We start from the raw sequence: 13,302 nt of genomic DNA on the forward strand, positions 1-13,302 counted from the left end.
TTTTTGGCAATTGATTAGAATGACTAAAATATCGTTTTTATAGAGAGTTCAATACAATTTCTAATAAACGTGATCCTTTCCATAAAACACTATAGCAACACTTGTTCATTTTCATGACATTAATCTTTTTTACTAATCAATTAATCATCTTTATTGTAGTCACTGATTCAGACCAGTGATCTTGGATCATGAACTTCTCAAATCATTAGAAGATTCAAGATATTGGTTAAACTTTGATATGGATAATGAAATGATGGACATTTTAGAAATCGCCCACAATTTCGTCTCATCCCCATTAGTGGTTAGTAGTTGGTACATCACTGGAAAAAGGCTATGTTGCACTTTCATCCTTTAAATTGCATCAATATATATATATATATATATATTACTTAGAAGCTAATGTGGATATAGTTTAATTAAGAAGTCTTAAATAACTCTTTTTATTAGAACTTTGGAAGTAGATCATGAAGTCGCAAATAACTCATTTTATTAGTAGTTGATATGAGTAGATATAAAAATAAAATAAAAAGAATATGACTTATAACTTAACGTAATAAAATTAAGTTGTAGAATAAAAGAAAAAATTAGCACTAATATCTACTTTCCTATTCGATACAGATATATATTAATATTATGAAATTCATTATAATCACTTAGTGGTGTGTGGTGTTTAGATTCTATAGTTTTTCTTGTTGACAAGGTCGCGTGATTGATAGATAACAATGCATTTTTTCCCCAAAAAAAGCAGAAGATGATAACAATGCCTAATATTGTGACATGAGAAAGCGAGTATTATCTACCATATTTCAAGTTGTATGTGGTCTCTTTACGTCACCGGTTAAAACATTAACCTCTATGAAAACTAGTGAAATAATAATCAAGGGTTACTTGCAAAGATATATAGAATTTTTTTTTGGAATTGTACATTCACGATTTCATCTATTAAGAAATAACTGTCCAACTTTTGGAGGAACTAATATTTTTCTCAGTGAAAGCGAAATAAACCCATCAACAGGAAAAAAAAAATCAGAAATTTTGAGTAAAAATTTGCAAGTTGGAAAATAAAGACTTCCAACTTTCTTAAAACCTTGTATGCGTTTTTCAGAACACATTTAATCATTTTTAGAAATGAGTGTCATATAGTTTTTAGCAATCTATACCTGTTTCCGGAAACTTGATGCTGCTAACAAATTTTCACTAAAACGTGATAAATAATTTTTGCATCCAAAAAAACTAGGAGAACTACTTTGTTAGATAATTAGCAAGTATAATATTTGAAGACATTAAGAAACTCAAAAGATTATAGGATCGAATTCCCCATTATATATTAATTAATCATCAACAAAAAGGCATAGCTAATCTCTAGAAATTGTGGATATTTGATATTATACTATGGCTTGAAAACGTTTGTGTGGAAGAAGTCTCCAAACTAAAATCAAACACGTGCGTGTAATATTTCTATATATGGTATGGATCGAGGGTGAACTTGAAATAGGCGGTGGGTAAAAATCGTTATCAAAATCTGTTACATGCATGTAATGATCAGTTTTTCAACCACAAATTGTGATAGATTTGCGGTTATAAGATACTGTAAGTGATTGATTTTATTTGTAAACGTCTTGTTCCAATTATTATCGGATCCGATTGTAAATATCATACTCAGGTTCGAAAAATATATATACAAAATAACTATATAACTAAAGGTCATACGCTAAAGATGCTTGCATAAAACTTACGTTATATTACATTAATATAATCTTGAAGACCTTTGGACCAGCAAGCAGTCGACACTCACCATCATCTAACGCGTTATCATTATCATTACATATCACTATATCAGTCGAACTTGTTCTAGTAAAATCTTCTAGGAATCCTAGCTACGCCAAACATATATGTGAATCACACATCTCATCTGATCATGTGGAAGATCAACAAGTGGTCGACCTATATCCAACCTCATAAATTCATGATTTAATAACTCAAAATGTCAAACTCTATGAATACTACACCACAAATCCAACATAAAAGAGAGGATCTCAAATTTGAAACCAAGATTCCTGAAGATAAAACAAGAATATAAAAACTCGCATGTTGTTCAAAAAAAAAAAAAAAAGAAGTATAAAACTCATTAAAATTCATACGTCAAATAATTCATCTGCTAGTCCCTTTAATTTGCTCTAAACGAATACATCAGCGTCTCAATAATTTGACTGCATATATCGTGGAAAAGGTTTATTTCTTTTAAATTTAAATTTGTTTACACTTCGAAAAAATTTCCTCTACCGGAGGAATGGATGTTACACATGTGGAATTACATATGTTTTCATCGTATATGATAAAATTTCCAAACTATCCATTTTTAGACTACCTCTATTATACAATGAGGCTTCATTTTTTGTGTCTTCGGAATGTATTTGATATATGCATTTTAATGCCCCTTGTATAATTTTTTGTCGATCATCATGTCACCTGTCTTCAGTTTGACAATTTCGCAAAACAAAAAAAATGACGTCTGACGACCGTAAGTTTTACTACCGGCTAGTAAATTTTAAGTTTTTAACAAACAGAAAATTTCCCAACAAACTGTACCTAATTAGTCCAACAGTTATTTGTAGCCTACTTTCCAAAAAATTCGCATATTGGTAAAGAATTAATTATGAATTTGATATTTTTTGTGACATTTATGGATTTGCTAATTTTTGTAAATTTTATGGATTTGTCATTTTATTTTTAAAATATGATTAAACATGTGTTTTATTTGTTATGTTTGAGTTTAATATCGGTTCTATTTGTTTTTAGGATTTAGTATTTATTATAGAATACTAACAAAATATCATAGATATAAATATTTTAAAGATCAAAATAGCATATCCACAATCCTACGGCCTACAAAAAAAAATAGCATTTCCACAAAATATTAGTAAAAATAGCATATCCATAAAATTTGTCTCAGAAAATGGTATGTTACGTAAGAATCCCTATTGGTAAAATCATTTTAGATAGAAATACATTGCAAAGCATTTAGTAACTTGCCGCCAAGAAAAGGCATTGAGCAACTTAAAAACTTATCATCAGATGCTTGTTATTTTGTCATATCATCTCTAATAGAAAATGTCTTCTGATGATGAAGGAAAACTAAGAAAAGCTTTGTCGAAACGTATAGAAAGAAAAACTAGATTTCAAGACTCATGTATATTTATTATTTTCCGTTTTATGTGTAGTATGCTCAATACCTAAATTAATACCACTTGGGACATTGATGTGGCCTCCATATAATTTACCAACTCATAGGCATTATTAAGTAGCTTGCATTTACTCTCACCTTTAAATCTCACCTTTGAATGTATATATACTATTTTCTGAAACCTAGACTTATTTCTACTTTAAAATAGATGATAATCAACCTAAACCGCATTATCATTTCTGTCAAAAACCAAAAAAACTTTTTTTTTCAAATAGAATTTTTTCTTTTTCTTTATGAAGATATCCTTCTTAAAATTATAACATACCAAAATAGGTATATATAAAAAAAACATCAAACAATTTCTACTTTAAATTTGGTTGTCAAAAAAGAATATTTTCTTTGTTTCAAAATATATAAGATGTTTTAAGTGAAAACACGCAAAGAAATGACCACTTAAAAAAAAAGTTCAATCAATTATAAACAATATTGCATAATAAAAAATATAAACTAGTGTAAAAGTAACATAAAAATTTGAAAATATTTTATATGATGAAACAAAAAAAACTTTTTTAAAATATCCTATATTGTAAAACTGAAGGACTGAGGGAGTAGTAGATAAAATGGGGCGGGAAAATATTGTTTGCGGTAGGAACTAGGAACCCACATCAGTCATCACCCAAATGTTTTTGTTTATCAGAAATATGTTTTTAAGTTATATCTTTCTCTCTCTAATTTCTTAGATTGTTTGATGAATCTACTATTTGATAATTAGACGCACTTAGTAAAAATATTTTTTTTTGATCAAATGTAAGAAGAAAAGGTCTTACCTCCTTTAATTTGTCCCACCTAATTGATCTAAATGCTTTGACAGCTCCGTCAAGCCATAATTCTCAATCATGCCTTGGTCATATACCGAACTCTCTGTTTTTTTCTCATTGGCTTCCCCAAAAAATCAATATCAATATTTAACATGTTCGGCGTAGTGACGTTTAGCAACCACTTTCAACGACATAAGTACGTAGATGTTGACGGTCGCAAACCGAAACGGTGGTAAGAAAAAAAGAAAAAAAACAGAAGGGTTGATCGAAGTTAAACTCAAATGTAGCTTCATTATGAGCACTTTGACTTAACAACGAGTTTACGTTACAAATTCTGGAGAGGAATTTAAACAGAGCAAAAATGAAGAACAAAGAGTTAAAGCATTCTTCTAGGTAACATATCTGCTGAGTTTTTAGGAATATGAACATTCTTATCATTCTAACATTTCTATGTGAAATAACATCTTACATAATCATCCATTTATGTGCTTAATTAGTTCGTTCCTAATACCCTATACCCTATATACCAATCATAAACAAACCTCCGCTGAATCATGTGCAAAACCCAATTTATTACATACTTTCTAACCATAATGTTTCTTTTAGTGAGTCTACCGGTGTCATGTATTCGGCATCTATTGTAGACAAAGAGTAATTACATGCTTTAAACTCTGAATCCAATCAATGATAGTAGGTTTTAAATTTGTGGCAACTATAATATAATTGTTTTGTACTTTGGCTTTCTTGTTGTTGTTGTTGTCAACAACTTTATAATTAAAACGATTCAGAAAATTCAAATCAGAGGTATAACGAAACTTGGTTTTATACCTGCTGAATTGTGAAGCTTTCCGAACGGCTAGGATAGACTAAGTTTTGTCTGGTCTTTGGATTTGTGGGCTTTACAGTAATTGGGTTTGCGTTGTCATGTACGAACCTTTTATTGTGAGAGGTTGGGCCGAGAGATCGTTTTCTTTGCGGAAGACAATTCTTATCTTTAATTTTTTTCGTGTAAAATTGAATTAATAATGTGTGCTATTAGTATACGGTCACCAATTTGTAACGGTTCATTTACATTCAATCTTTTGCTAGTGGGACGTGGATATGCCCGGTTGTTAAACAATGACAAATTTTAGTAATGAAAGTGATAATGACCTACAGTTGCCATGAACATATTTGGTCTGTTACAATATTCCATCACTATATCAAGATTGATGCAATATAGTTAACTTTAAGTGAGGTTTTTAGTGTTTATATGGCTACAGATGCCCTTCAATTTCATTTAGAAAAAAGAAAGAAAGAAATGTCTAGAAGGAATTGTTTTAAGCTCTTTTGATGAAAATTAATATAATAATAATAAGAGGAAATAAAAAGTTAGCAAGTAAAGTAGCCTAAAGGAAAAATTCAAAAAGACTATTTAAGCCGGAAGCTCAGGCTCTTATCTTTTCCATTCAATGTCTGCCACCTCCTGTCTAATCCAATCCACTCGTGCAATTTAAGTAGGAAAATATAAAGACATAAAAATCTAAGATATTGTTAACAGAATCGAATGGAAGACAAAAAAAAAAAAAATCAATCAAGAAAGTGGAAAATAGCACTATCTATTTTTCTAATCATTTAGACAAAATATATTTTCTCGTTTATTGTTAAATGTTTATCGTAAGGAATCGGAGCAGGTGTAAATAACATTCCAAAGAAGTCTCTAATGTAAAAAAAAAAAACAATGAAGTTAGTAAACTTACGTGACATACTGACATGTGTCAAAAATAGAAACCGTCATGAATTGTCCGGATTACTGTAAACATTATTTTAAGTAAGTTTTGTTTGCTTTTCTATAGTTCGGATCCATTTTTGGAAGTACCAAAAAAAAGGCTAAAAGCTGAACAGCAATAAATAAAATTTTACCGAACTGGTAAACGTTACCAGCTTTATAATCAGAATGAGATCATCACATCATTCGTTAATAAGTCAAAAACAATGGAGCCGGAATGAATGTACATACATACATGATACATATGCATGTTGTAGTAGTAAACTAGTATTAAATTAGCTCTGCCACGTGCCTTTTGTTTGTTTTTGAGATATTGACTCTCCCTTTGTTCTGTGTCGTTCGATCTTTTTCCCAAAATGTTTTGCTCCAGTTCTTCTGCAGGTCGTTAAAGTCTGTTCACGAAGTCTCGAAGACAACCGTTGACATGCAATAATCGCCCCTTGGCTTTTAACCAAGCGACCTAGAGATGAATTAAATGGAATACAATGGGGGCATAAGGTAATTTCAGACGTCAAATCATTTGTTGTGTTACGATCGAATGGGTCCTCAAGAGTTACTTGTGTTTTTTAGTGGGGTCGATTTGGGATAACGTCAAACATATAGATTCCAAAGAAAAGATAAGGTATAAATTCTTAGAAAAAAATCTAATACAATAGTTACAAGTGTAATAGGATAACTTCACTAACAAAACCAGAATATACAAAAATGTATTTATAGAAACATCTATGAAACTAAAAAATATCATGAAAATTATGTTATCATTCAATTATATGTAGTTTATATGAATGCGGAGAACTACTTGGGAGTAGTATAGTATGTTTTCACTTATGATAAATTTGTAAATTTCGATCTAAACTCATGATCTAATTAAAAATTTTGTAGAAATTTATCAACTTAATATTTTTCTCAAAGCTTCCCAGACAATCATGAAAAGGGGCTAAGAATTATTAGTACTAAAACTTTGAACATATGTGGAGTATAAGTAGTCCCCACTCACCTACTACTCTAAAAGATGAAAGAGCACATTTTATTCTCGACGAGAGCTCTTTTCTTAATTCCAACTTCTTTTTGGTGATAATGTTTTTTAATTTCAACTTCATAATATTATTTTGCTGTTAACATCCGTCAACCCTACAAAGTTAACATTACACAAAACACTGCTTTTGTATTAATGGTCCTTCTTTTCTTATCCCTTTGTAATGGATCTTTAACAAACCAAAAATAGCTTTCCGTTCATTTTATTTTATTCTCATAATTTTGGAAAAGGAAACCCAGCCTGTGATTAGGTTTATTTCTTTTTCTCTGAATATACGCTTCAATAACGTTAGACTTTTATAAGTACTAAGCAAAATTAGGAGAAAAATTAAGACTAGGCTTTTTGTTTTGAATTCTAGCGTGTGTGTGTGTGTGTGAATATATAAATGATTTTTCTTTTGTGTGAGGTGGATAGGAATTTATTAGAAAACGAAAGGTGGTGGCCTGATGCTCACATGAATCCAACTAATAATTCAAAAGGGTCTTCGTGACCCATTGAAATTCTTCTCTATCTTTTCTTTATGAACCATTGAAATTTTTACACAAGAAAGCAGGTGTATCTTTTTTCTTTAGTTCTTGTTTTGTAATAAGACTTTCATTATAGCTGTTTTTGTTAATAAAAAACAGTTCATAGAACGACACGTTATCATGGGTTTGCGGAAATTTCTTATCAAATGATATGCTCCCTCCTATAATTAGTCGGGCGCTTCAGCTAAATTATCACACCTAAGTCCTAACTATTATCGAATACTTCATCGAAACATATGAAAAATCCGACGTAAAATTGTAAACTGTATTAACTTTCATATCCAACACTAACACGGCAACACGGTTCTACACTCTCTAAACATAACGAAAATAAGAAAGCGTAAGATAAATGCTTATGCGGTGATGTCTTACCCCTTCATCAATGTGTGATTGTATGAAGGTATACCTCACTTTGTTTCATGTCGAGTTCATTAACTCCTATTATGAACGCCTAATTTTCCAACTATATATATATTGTCCTTCGTTTAGTTGGTCTGTACCATTTTATGGATTAATGAACGAAAAAATTCAAAAAGAATTCTTCTGATTCCTTTCCTTCTGCCATATATAACACAGATCGATCTCTAACTTTTTTTTTCCAAGTGGAACACAAAATATTGATTGAGCACAGAATTATCTACGGTACGCATAGAGGAGTGGAGAGTAAACAAGATTTCCACTTATTTATTTTGTTTGGCTACATGTAATGAATTGTGTAGTCGAGCGATGAATTAAATCCAGACATATCTCACGTGGTGTTGTATCGGGAAAGTTAGGCATCTGACATTAATAACACAAAATTATGTATTTTATGAATCTGCTGCAGCACTGTTTCTGAATTTTAGTCTGATCTGTGGGCAATTAATTTATGCAGTTCGATTCTTCTTTATTCTTTTCTTATGGTAAGATATTGGTGAATGATGATGATTCTTCATTCATTTCATTCGCATTAGGTTTAGTTTAATTGCAAGGTCGCGTTTAAAATAAGTGTGTGAATTACTATTAAAAAATAAAAAGGATTATTTACTTTTTTAGTATTCTCTCAGGGTCAACAAACTCAAAAGTTGAAACTACGCGACCTGAAAAACTCAAAAGAGTGAAAAAAAAGTCAAAGATCGAGTTCAAAATCTTACAAATACGAGAAAAAAATAAAATAGAATAATAAGAACCACATTTAATGAATACTTCAATGATCACTTGTTCATATATCTCCAGCAAGGAAGCTTTACGAATGTTTCCCTTTATGTTCAACCAGTAATTATTACAGAACGTAGTAAACCAAAAATTTACTACTCGAAGAAACTAACACAATTATTTATCGTCTCACTTTTAACAGAGGATATCGGTGAAAGATGAGAAAATGGGTAAACTAAAACGATGAAAAATATTACTATTCAACGAAAATTAGACTGTACATAATTTTCTTTCTTTTTAGTGTTTTTGTATTTGTGCAAATCGCAATTGTTAATAAGACGAGATTTTAGCGTTTTTCATTATCATTAATTCCATCAACATATTAATGATATACTTATGTCGAAACATTATTTCACTTTTCCATAATTTTCCAATCAAAACCAGACTTACGCTGATAAACAATGCTTACTTATTGTTTCTATATTTGTCGGAAAAAAAACTTATTGTTTCTAACATGAACCGACATTACATATCATTTTTTCCAGTAGTTCACTTTATTGTAAATGACAAGTTGTGCTTATGAAACATATTTAAATTTAGAAATTGAGGGGTTACGAAAGATTCAAAAAATTTGGTTAAATTTATTAATGATTTTTTTCTTTTTCATTTAAATAATTGAAGTTACAAATAATCATATTTTGTATTACATTACTTTAAATTTATTCTAGTTTTAAAATTTCTGAAACTTCAGTTTTACCATAATAATAAAGGGAGGCCGAAAAGTGAAGGTGAGATTAAAGTTTTTTTTTTTTTTTAGGTGAGAATAAAGTTGTAGCATGTTAAGGTACAATAATCACAAATGCTTCATGCTTGGTCTAAAGATATTATCATGCAGACTCATGATTTTAGTTACCGCATTAGTTTCATGTTAATGTAGTGCACCATGGAGCCCCTTTGAACTAAACATGTTTCTGAATCATCATCCATCTTTCGACATATCAGACAGTATAATCTGATTCTTCACCTTATTTAGACACATATTGTTAAAAAGATTTATTTTCTTAAGAAATTTGTTAACTAGATTTGTATTTGACGGTACATTGGAAAGAGCTTTCCAAAGTCAACTTTGTATTTGACGGTTAATATTTGTTGTTGGACGGTTTTGACATTGTGAACTTATTCGTATCGCTGACCTGGTACTTTGATAAATTTAATCGAGTACACATATATGTCTGGACCTATACAGTGGCTAAATCGCTTTGGTTGTGAAATTTTGGGTTTAAAAATTGGGTCGGAAGTGTGAAAACGTTCTCGTTTGTCGTGTTAAGAGAGAAACGAGATGGAGCACATCGGGAACGTTACGCCGGCGACGCAATTTCAGCCGCAGCCGACTATGGTGGATGTGGTTCATTAATCTAAAGGGTTTACCGACATATTAAAAACATTTATTGCCGTCTAATTTGGAATCTTGAAGAGTGAAAATTACCTCTCCTAATCTGTTGACTTTTTTAGTACAGAATAAATATGTTGACTTCTTTATTTTTTTAAAATTTATCCTAGTATATACTACTCTTTCTGTTTCATAATATAAAATGTTTCAGAGGTTTTTGCTTGTTCATAATATAAAATGTTTTCAATTTTTGAGTCAAATTTTAAATTAATTTTATATTTTCTTATTATTTATTTTATGCAGTTTTGTTTTTGATTGGTTAAACTTTTTTTAAAAAAATATATTTTTTATTATGTTTGTTTTGGCTAAAACATCTTATATTTTGAAAGAGAAAGAGTATAATATATATATATATAGTATTATTATGGTACTATTTATGGCACTTTTCATTTATAATCATGAGACTCGAACACTTTCATAAAACGTATGTATGAATCAATTTGTTTTTTTAATGTGAACTAATTACGTCATGCTGGTGTCACTTTCGCACCTAGTATATGTTGATTTTGGACCGTAACTACAAGTAGAAAAATCTCCTAGGGATTTAGCGAATCACTTTTTCATTCCACTAGTTCTCTATCAATTTACGAGTTTTGGTCTCAAGCTACTTTGTGGAGTATACAACGAAAAAATACTGTGTTATAAATATATAGTTAAAAACTATCAATATTTATTAGTTGTAATTTTAAAATATAAAAATTCATCATTTTGAAGAAAACAGACAGTTAGGATGGGATTATATTGGACTTGGCGATCAACTTTCTTTTTTCGTATGGCAACAATCATTGTGATTGTTGTCACAAGGACAAACAGTTACCATTTTTATTTAAAACCATTGCCAAATCCAAAATCCAAAGAGAGTTACGTTGCAGAGCCACCATCCATCAGAGGCCTTGAAGACGGACCAGATTCCTCAGTTTCGGCACAACCGTCGAAGGACTCTCAGGCTGGGTAGACCAAAATCTCTCTCTTCCATAGTTATGTGTTTCGGTTGGCTCTTTGTAGCCATCCATCTCTCTTGTAGAGCGTTTTTCCGGCGATCACAATTGTGTTGTTGTCGGCGTTTTGTCTCCGATCATGTTTCATCTCCTTCTTACAGCCAATTAGACATCATTGGCCTAAAAATAAAGTGGCATTTTCGGCAGTTGTCGTTTCTCTCCACCAAATGGTATGGAGATGTAATTTGGATATTTGATCTTGGTATCATTTGGACTTGGATTGACAATGAAAGCGAATGGAAGAAATTATTAATGCAGACATCGGTTCGTAGCCCTGGTTTGAGACATTGCTTAAGGATATGGTGGCGAGAGATCAGATTGTCTTTGATTTTACGAATAGACTTTGACAAATTTTTACCTTGGTTTTCATTATCAATCAAGGAATTTGGACAGCCGTTAGTTGTTAATTTCAATGGGTGCTCTTGGGGATGTCAGCATGGAACGAGATTCAAAAGATGGTGTTCATTATTTCATTATTTATGGGCATTAGCTATAACAAAGAAAGATGTTATCTCCCGTTGTTGGAGATATGTTGTTGGGAAGCGATGTAACAGATGGATCACAACCATTGATTGTTTCAAAGTTTATTGGAGTTTCGTCAAAAAACGATAGCCAAACAAGACGAATAAGGAAGATAATAGATTTGATAATTGATTAGCGTGTAAGGCTTACAAAGAAAAGCAGCGTTTATTTCACTTGTTCGATTGTGTTTCTTCTTCTTAATTTTTAATCATCTTTTTGTTAGATATGTGTACGTCCTAGACTAACAATGTAATCTCTATTTCAATTTTAATAAAGTAAAGTAAGATGTTTAAAAAAAAAACTTATCATTTTAAAATTAAGGATATACTAGATCCTAAATATAACTATGACGATGGATATTAGTTTTAATATAATTCAGCTATAAAAAATGGAAAAAATGACTGTAAATAGGTTTTGACTGGTAAAAGAAGAGAGATATTTTTCTTATGATCTCACTGCATAAAAGCTTTTTTTTATGATAAAGAGTAGCCTTTATTCTTTTGATTATTATTATTTTTGGGTCAAATTCTGTTGATATGATACAATTTAAGACAACAAAAGTTGAATATATTAACATGGTGCAGATATAATGAATTCGTTAGCCATCAACTAGATTAGAGCATTGGTCAAAGAATGTTAAAAGTAAAATCCTTGGGAAATTTTAGGAAATCATTGTAAGTTTAAATGTGTCATGTTATAGGTGTGCCATGGAGAATCTACGATAGATTCAAAAGTTTTGTTGACTACTCATAATCATATAGTTCAAACAAAATATTCATTAAAACCACCCAAAAAGCCAATTCAATAATAAAACAAGAGAAAAATGATAAGATGTTTGTTTCTTGGTGTCGTTTCAGATAAATAACATGCACAAGAAAACAATTTTTCCAAACTAAAATGATTTTTCTTGCTCTTCCTCAGTTCCTTGTCGACAAACTACTTTATTTTTGGAATGGAATAGAGTTACAAGTCTGAATATAGAACTTATTTTCTTACTTGTAAAGAAATCTATGAAATTTAATTGTTTCATTAAATATCCATGTTGCTTATAAAAACCTATTTGCGTTAAAGAACAAAGAAGCTTCAAAAATTGTAACTTTGAATGATTAGTAGTAGTCTTTACAAAAATTTGGCCATCTTCACAAAAAAAAAAGAGAGAATTGGCCAACAAAGCTGTAGTGGAATCTATTAAGGATTCGTATGACAATAAAATATTGGACAGAGATGATGTGTCGACCCATACCAAAAAAACGAAAAAGATATTTCTCACTTTTTTTTTTTGTCAAACAATATTTCTCACTTCTAATTTAATAAAACTCAATCAAACTAATTGAAACAAGTGAAGTTGCCGATTTCTGTAAAAATTCACCATATAAAAAAAATTGTAAATGAGCTGGAATTTGTTCTGTTTAGAACAAAAAACTATATATACTAGTAATGGCACATTTTTGATGATTTACTTATTAAAACAGTAGAAAGTAGAAACCATTCAATACACTTTCTTTTAAGTGCGATGTTTTTAAAAATTAAACAAAATCACTTTAGAAAAACAAATACAAATAAGAAAAGTTTATCTTTTTTTTTTTTTTTTGTCACAAGAAAAGTTTATCTAAGCACATGGAATCATAAGTAAAAATTGGTTGACACAAAATAAAGAATAAAAAAATTGAAAAAATGGAAAGGCCGCAAAAGAGTAGGGTCAAGTGAAGGGAGCAGAAGGGAACAAGGTCCGAAATTTGATCCCCGTTGGAAAGACCATCCTCTGCTCTCCATATCCTTCTCCTCATCATTACTTCTCCCACTCCTATATCTCTCTTTCTCATTTCCCACACACACATTGCGTAATTATTTACTATATCTCTCCA

General features: G+C 30.5%; 1 pseudogene; it reads left to right on the plus strand.

Moving 5' to 3' along the window:
• The first annotated feature begins 9,806 nt into the window (after positions 1–9,806).
• On the plus strand, positions 9,807–11,638 carry LOC104699294 (uncharacterized; annotated as a pseudogene).
• Positions 11,639–13,302: the final 1,664 nt, after the last annotated feature.

The sequence above is a fragment of the Camelina sativa genome, chromosome 6, assembly GCF_030686135.1.
Source record: "Camelina sativa cultivar CO46 ecotype springtype chromosome 6, ASM3068613v1".
NCBI classification, from domain to species: domain Eukaryota; kingdom Viridiplantae; phylum Streptophyta; class Magnoliopsida; order Brassicales; family Brassicaceae; genus Camelina; species Camelina sativa.